The sequence below is a fragment of the Eulemur rufifrons genome, chromosome 8 (genome assembly GCF_041146395.1).
Source record: "Eulemur rufifrons isolate Redbay chromosome 8, OSU_ERuf_1, whole genome shotgun sequence".
In the NCBI taxonomy this organism is placed as follows: domain Eukaryota; kingdom Metazoa; phylum Chordata; class Mammalia; order Primates; family Lemuridae; genus Eulemur; species Eulemur rufifrons.
Window position 1 is genome coordinate 97,504,854 of NC_090990.1, and position 7,839 is coordinate 97,512,692.

The window sequence follows — 7,839 nt, forward strand, 5'->3', positions numbered from 1 at the left end:
ATTATTTCTTCAAATATCTTTCTTCCTTTTTTTTGTCTCCTTTTGAGATTCCAATTACACATGTATTGCACCTCTTAATACAGTCTCAAAAGCCTCAAATAATTTTTCATTTTATTTCTATTTTTCCTCCATATTTTTTAGATCAGATAATTGCTAGTGATTTAGTTTCAAATTCATTCTTTTTTTTTTTTTTTTTTTTACCATCTCCAATCTGCTGTTGAGCTCATTTCATGAATTTTTCAGCTCAGCTATTGCATTTTAAAATCTGGGTTTCTAATTTTTTAATAATTTCCATTTCTGTACCAATTTTATCCATCTGTTTTATCTTTATTACCATATTTCCCTTTCATTGTTTGAGCATATTTATGATATTTAATGTGAATACTGCAAAATCTAAAATATGAGCTCACTTAAAATCAACTTCTGTAGCTATTATTCCTCTGTATGGATTGCACTTTACTAAATTTTTGTATAATTAAACATTTTTGGTTGAAAACTGAACATTTTAGAAAAGACTTCGTAGTGATTCTGAAATCTGTTTTGTTTTCTTTCCTGAGGTTTGTTTTTGTTTGTTTGTTTGTTTTGTCTAGTAAGCAGTTAACTTCCCAAGACTAAAAATGCAAGATATTTCTTACCACCTGTTTGCAGCAGTTGATGTCTCTGCTCAAATTGTTTGGCTCCAAAATTCTGCTTCTTTTCTTCTGTCTTTCCTTTCAGTCTGGCTTTCTGGTTATCCTCACTATGCATACATAGTTTAGCTGTCTGCATGTGTGATAGCTCTCAGCAAATATTTGTAGAGTTTACTCTAAGATCTTGAGACTCTTTCTTTCTATATTTCCCTAAATCTGTGAGAGTTCTGTTTGTTGTTTGACAACTTAAGCCAGTAAGGTGTCCACTCGCAGCCCTCAAACAGTGTGGTAGTAGATGATACATTCAGTCAAAGGCATGTCAAACTCACAAATATTACCAAGAGTCAATCAATCTTTCAAGAGCATATTCCTCTCTCCTTGTGTTGTTTTTCTCTTTCACTGAGCTTCCTGTGATAAGTCAAGAGCTCTGGGCAAAGATAACACTCAGATTTGGTATGTCAGCTCTTCTCTTGCTCTCTCATTTACAGAATTTCCCTTTTACATTTTCAATTTTGATTCTGCTTTAAACTCTATTATCTGCCATCTTGAGGGTTAGGTGGGGTATGCTGGGACTGCTCTTAAGAAAGTTTCAAACTCACAATTCTAAACTGATATGATAAAATAGTAATATTTTAATATAAAGTACTTTTCAAGTTTCTGGCTGCCTTTGTTTATTTTCCAATGACTTCAAATAGTATTTTTTTTTTATTATTTTTGTCCACGTTTCATAATTTTTATCTATGGGAAGAATCATGTGATTTCTTCACACTATTCTTAATTTCCCCTTTTCTATTTTATGCCCAACATCCCCATCCACCCTGCTGCTGTCTTCTCAACCCATTCCTCGATTCAGGAAGACCACTTGATATTAGCTGGGCCAGAGTATATCAATCTGTGGTTGCAGAAATTAGTGCAAGTGGTGGGCAGATGAATAAAGCCAAGCTCATAAATGTCTCTTTTGGTTTTACATAACTCATGGTGAAAAGAAAGATGCACAAGTTCCATAAGAAAACATTTCTAGCTGAATGACAAAAACAAAAACTGTTTATGTTTGTGAAATGCATTAAAAATTGCTTAAGGCAAATTTATAGGTTTAAATTCTTGTATTAGGAAAACAAACAATATTAAAACTAAACCATGATCTGTGCTTAAAAATTAAAATGTGAGAGAAAAAGTCAGCCTAACTCAAAAGTGGGAAGAAAGAAAATAATAAGATATGAACAATAGACAATAAAATAAGTAAAAAAAAAGAAAGAAAATCAGAAATATTAAAGTGGAAGTATTAGAAGTTCTTAAGGAAATTGATAAATCCTTAACAATATTGATCAAAAACAAAGAGAAAGGAGTCACCAAAAAGTAGATATAAAATAGTGAATATTAATTCATATCCTACAGAAAATTGGAGTATAATAAGAACACATTGTGAACTAGTTAGGGTCAATAAGTTAAAAAACTTAGATAAAAAGAAAGAATTCACTTAAAAGCACAACCTACTGAAAGTGACAAAAATAAACAGAAAATCTAAGTAGCTCAAAATTTGTTCAAAAAAATAGATTTCAAAGTATAAAACTTTCCAAATGGAAAATTCCAGATTCAGATGGCTTTATTAATTAATGCTACCAAATACTTAAGAAAAAAATATAAGCAAGCTTTCCCAAATTCTTTCAGGAAATAAAATGTCAGTGAACAATTCATATATCATTTTATGAGTCCAGAATAACACTAAAACTGAAACCCAACAAGCATGTTACAAAAAGATAAAATTATAGACCACTATAACTCGTTAACATAGTTTCAAAAATGTCCCTAACAAAATACCTAGAAAATCTTCCTAAATCTACAAAAAGGGCTAATGGAACTATTAATAATAAGTACATTTAGCAAGATCTCAGCTTATCATAGATAGTGAAAGGGCAGTCTTACTAACCAACAAGGAAAAATAAATTTTTAACAGGCAACAACTTAGAGTAGCATAAACCTTAAGGTTAGTAACATGAATCTCTCTCATACAGAGATGTTTACCTTACAATTAAAAGAAGCTAAGCTAACAGAAGGAGCAGAAATCCTCATTAACATTCGCCAGAGTTGGTCAATTCACATTCCAAACAGAAAAGAAGTCTCTCAGGGAAAGAGGAAGAAAGGCTAGACTGCCTAATGGACCGTCACTGCCTATAAAAAGTCTTTTTGAGCTTGTTTAAACAGTCTTGAAGTGTTCCTCAGTGGACAGCTGAAACATGAGCATCCCCCACTTCTCCAAGGAGAGACATCTTTTTGGCACTACCAAAAAGAAAGAAGAAACCAATTCCTGTTATCAACGTACTACCTGAGAGACAGAAAAGGACGAACTCAGCAGTTTCTCAGCTATCCTCTACTAATAAGGCTACAATCATAACTGCCACCCCCCATCCCTCCTCAGCCTGCCCTAATAAAGGGTCACAGTCATTTGGCCATGGGTCCAGCGCCTCTCTTTATTTTCTGGTGCTGTGCCCTCCTTCTCTTTGGAGAAACAGTAAATAAACGTGATGCTTTTTTCTATCCTAATCATTGTCCGAGAATTCTTTCTACCCCTGCGTAAAGATGGAGTTCACACTCTAACAGATAGATAGATGACAGATCAAATCAATTGTTTTTCTTTATATTAGTAACAGAACAACAAATGAAATATTAAAATGTCAATTTCAATAACACCAAAAACATTTAAAAAATGAATTAAATTTAATAAAATATAAGAAAATATTCTACACTTAAAGCTATAAATAGGCAAAAATTAAAACCTAAGTAAGTGGAGATGCAGTGTAATATTAATGCATAAAAAGACAATATTGTAAATATATGAATTCCCCAAAGTTATCTATATATTCAATGCCTTCTTAATCAAAATTCCAGGAGGATTTGCTGTAGAAATTGATAAGCTAACTCTAAACTTTTTACAAAAACACAAAGATCTAAGAAATCTTGAAAAAGAAACTCACAGGATTTAAAATCCTGATTTCAAAATTACTATAAAGTAAAAATAATGAAAATAGTGTACTATTGGCAAAAAGGTAGGAAAATAGAGTTCAGAAATAGTCACATACATAAACAATCAATTCAAATTTAACAAAGATGCTTGTGCAATTAAAGAAAGAAAGGAACGTCTTTTCAAAAGATGATGCTGAAACAACTGCATTTTGATGTTAAGAAAAACCAAAACAAAAAAGTGAAAATAAAAACTTAATTCCCATATTATTCTATTAAATAAATTATTAAAAATGGAGCATGGACCTAATTGTGAAAGCCAAAGTATATAGTAACTAAAATAAAACATAGAATAATATTTTCTTTATCTCAGGATAGGGAAAGATTTTTAGTCAGAACATCAAAAGAGACATAAAAATTAGTACATAAAATTATGAAAATTAAAAACTACTCATCAAGGAGCAGAATGACAGAGCAAAATAATACAGCTACTTTATATAACATACCAATTTATTTTAAGCTAAACATAGACCTAGTAAGTTTATTTACACACAAAGACTTATAAGAATATGTTTTAGTGTTTAATTCATAATAATGAAATACTAGAATATAATACTGAAATAATTATGAAATAATAATGAAAAGCTAGAATCAGCCCAAATGTTCATAAACTGGTGAATAAATAAATAAGTTGTGGCATATTCATACAATGAAATAAAACCTATCAATAAAAAAGAATGAACATGGAAGAAATGGATAAATCTCCAAAGCATTATGTTGAGCAAAGGAAGAGAGAAACAACAGAGTACATATATAATATGATTCCATGTATTAGTTTATTGAACAAGAAAATTTTATGATAGTTATAGAAATCAGCTCAGTGGCTGTCTCGGGCAGATGAATGAGGTAGGAAAGAAGTAAACCACAATTAAAACATGTCTGGCCTCCAGATTGGCACCATGAGCTGCCATGTGGAAACTTTCCACTAAACAAATGCAAAGAAATATTGCATAAGCGTATTATTTTAACATGATGGTTGGGAGCATGGAAATGGAATCAGATGGACATGGACCAAAATCCTGGCCATATCATTTCCTAGCTGTGTGTCCAAAGGCATGTTGCTTATTTCTCTGAAGCTCAGTTTTCACATCTCAACAATTTTAACAAATTGATTTATTTTTTTAAAAAGTCTGTTCTTGCATTCTAGTATTACATTTTTTTACTTCCAAGTCATATTATCTATTCAAAATGCAGTTAAGTAAAATAATTATTAAATGAGTAAGTACAATTGTACATAAATGGAGATTTTAGTGTTTCCAATTTTCAATTGATTATTTTGCTCAAAAATTATTAGCTTTATTTCTAATATTATTATTACTATTATTTTTAGCTAAGAATTTTGGTGTAACATAGGCTAGCCTTGTACTTCATCAAGGCAGGATGTTTGAAGAACCCAAAGGCTCTTAGAGTATGGCTCTTTCACGCAAAAAGCGGTATTTAAAATTAAAGTTCGACCCAAGTGCCCATCAATATGTGGTGGATTAATAAAATGTGGAATATGTATACCATGGAGTACTACTCAGCCATAAACATCGGTGAACTAATACCTCTTGTATTAACCTGGATGGAACTAGAGACCATTCTTCTAAGTGAAGTGTCACAAGAATAGAAAAACAAACACCAAGGCCGGGCGCGGTGGCTCACGCCTGTAATACTAGCACTCTGGGAGGCCGAGGCGGGTGGATCGCTCGAGGTCAGGAGTTTGAGACCAGCCTGAGCAAAACCGAGACCCCCGTCTCTACTAAAAATAGAAAGAAATTATCTGGCCAGCTAAAATATATATATATAGAAAAAATCAGCCGGGCATGGTGGCGCATGCCTGTAGTCCCAGCTACTCAGGAGGCTGAGGCAGTAGGCTCGCTTGAGCCCAGGAGTTTGAGGTTGCTGTGAGCTAGGCTGACGCCATGGCACTCACTCTAGCGCGGGCAACAGAGTGAGACTCTGTCTCAAAAAAAAAAAAAAAAAAGAAAGAAAAACAAACACCACATGTACTCACCATTAAATTGCAACTAATCAGTCAACATTTATGTGCACATATGGAAATAACATTCATTGGAAATCAAGCAGGAGGGAGTGGGAAGGAGGGAGTGGGTAAATTCATATCTAATGAGTAAAATGCACACTATCTGGGGGATGGGCACACTTATAACTTTGACTCAAACGGTACAAAAGCAATTTAGGTAACCAAAATGTTTTTACCCCCATTCTATTCTTAAATTAAATCAATAAATAAAATTAAAGTTTGAGAAACAAAAAAGAACATAATGAAACTTTCTGGAGTGATAAAAATGTTCTAGATCTTGAATCCAGATATGATTACCTATGCACACACATTTTTCAAATGTCATTGAACTCTACACTTGTGGTCAGTACATTCTGCTACATGTAAATAATGCTTCAATTTTAAAATACACTGATTTAATAATGTAAACTGCAGATAGTAAAGCTTGACAAAGACTTCTTGGAAAATGATTTTACATTGAAGAGAGAATGAAAACGTATTTGGAGTTTGCAGAAAATATACATTGCAATATTACCTTGGTTTATGATACTTTTTAAAATAAAATGTGATGTTCATTTTTGGGTGATCATAATTCTCTGTTTTTATAACTATCATAAACATAACCCTTATTTTTATTTTTATGGTGAATATGTGTTTACATTAAATAAAATATTAGGTACAGTAGTTCCTAAAATAAGACATATATTCTTTGAGACAAATAAATTGCATTATATTATAGTCTCAATTGTGTCTCACCTGTGAGTTGATATTCTTTCTAATATTAAGAGTGAAATCAGATGACTGTCAGAGTGAGATCATTTATATCTGATATTCATACAATTAAATGATATTAAGCTGGAACTGTTTGCTAGTCTGGGAAATTAGATGTTTTTGATAAGAGCTCATGCTTTAATGGAATCTTGAAAACATATTACTCATCAGCTGCCAAAAATGTTCATTTGTTTTCTAAACACTTCTTTCTAGCTGCCACAGTTTCTAAAGAGAAATCTATCAATCAATTTTTTTTCCTGATAGGTCAAATGTTGTTTTTTTCTTGATAATTTCAATATATTTTTTTTTGTGTTTAGTTTTCAGAAGTTTGACTCATGTGTCTTGATATAGATTTCTTGGGGTTTATCCTGTTTGGTACTAACTCAGTAATGAAACAGAAAGTCTTAGCAAAGAAATAGAAAATATAAAGAAAAACCAAATGGAAATTTTCCTGGTTCTTCGTATGATGAGTGATTTTCTACAGGAACCTGGGTATTTGAGGTATCATATTATTGTTATTGAAACACACGGGAGTTTCATCATAGGTCCAGTCCAGTTGCTCCTTGAAACAGAACAACCAATTTCTGAGACAAGGAGGATTGCCAATGAAGAAAGAAATTTTAATACCAAAGAGGTCTTGAGGGGAAAAGCATTCTCAAATCTGTCTCCCCAAATAAGGGAGAGTCCAGACTTTTCAAAGAGGGAAAATAAACAAAGGGCTACAGGCATTTTGGCTGCTCTTTTGAAATTAGCAAGTGAAATTATCAAGGGTCTAAACTCATGGCATAGGTTACTGAGAGTGAATCTTGGTCAGGAAGTTTGCCTAGGAACCTTTGAAATCTCACCTCCTTTGTCTTGCAGAAAATCCACCATTTCTGGGAAACAACTCAAAAGGTCAAATAGTTAAGGGAGAGGATTATGAAAACTATAGAGGTCATTGAAATTTGTTCATAGAGTGGGTTACATTATGACAAGATTTCATTTAAACCTTCTATTTTATCTGGCTTCCTCTAACACCACTCCTGTAGGGAAAAGTGGGAGTGCCAACTTTTTACAACCAGATTGCTATAATAGAAATCCAAGTTCCCCATACAGCTTCTGTTGACACCTGGCATGGGAAAGAATCCTCTTTACTGCTAGGCTGGATGAAATTTCCAGCTCTTCACTATTTTTCTACGTACGCCACTCTGGCCACCCTGGAAGGGTGCTTCCTTGCAGCTCCAACAGCCTCCACTGACAGAGCTGAGGATCAATCATTCTCTCTGGGAAGTGGTGAAAGCCCTGACTGTCCACCAGGAGTCCTCTGGCACCTTCCTAGTGTGGGGAGAGGGAGGGGATCATTCCTTCTAAGAGAGAATAGAAATTCCAGGTTCCCATGTGGTCTCCACAGACATCTCAGGGAGGGAGTTAAGAGGGGAA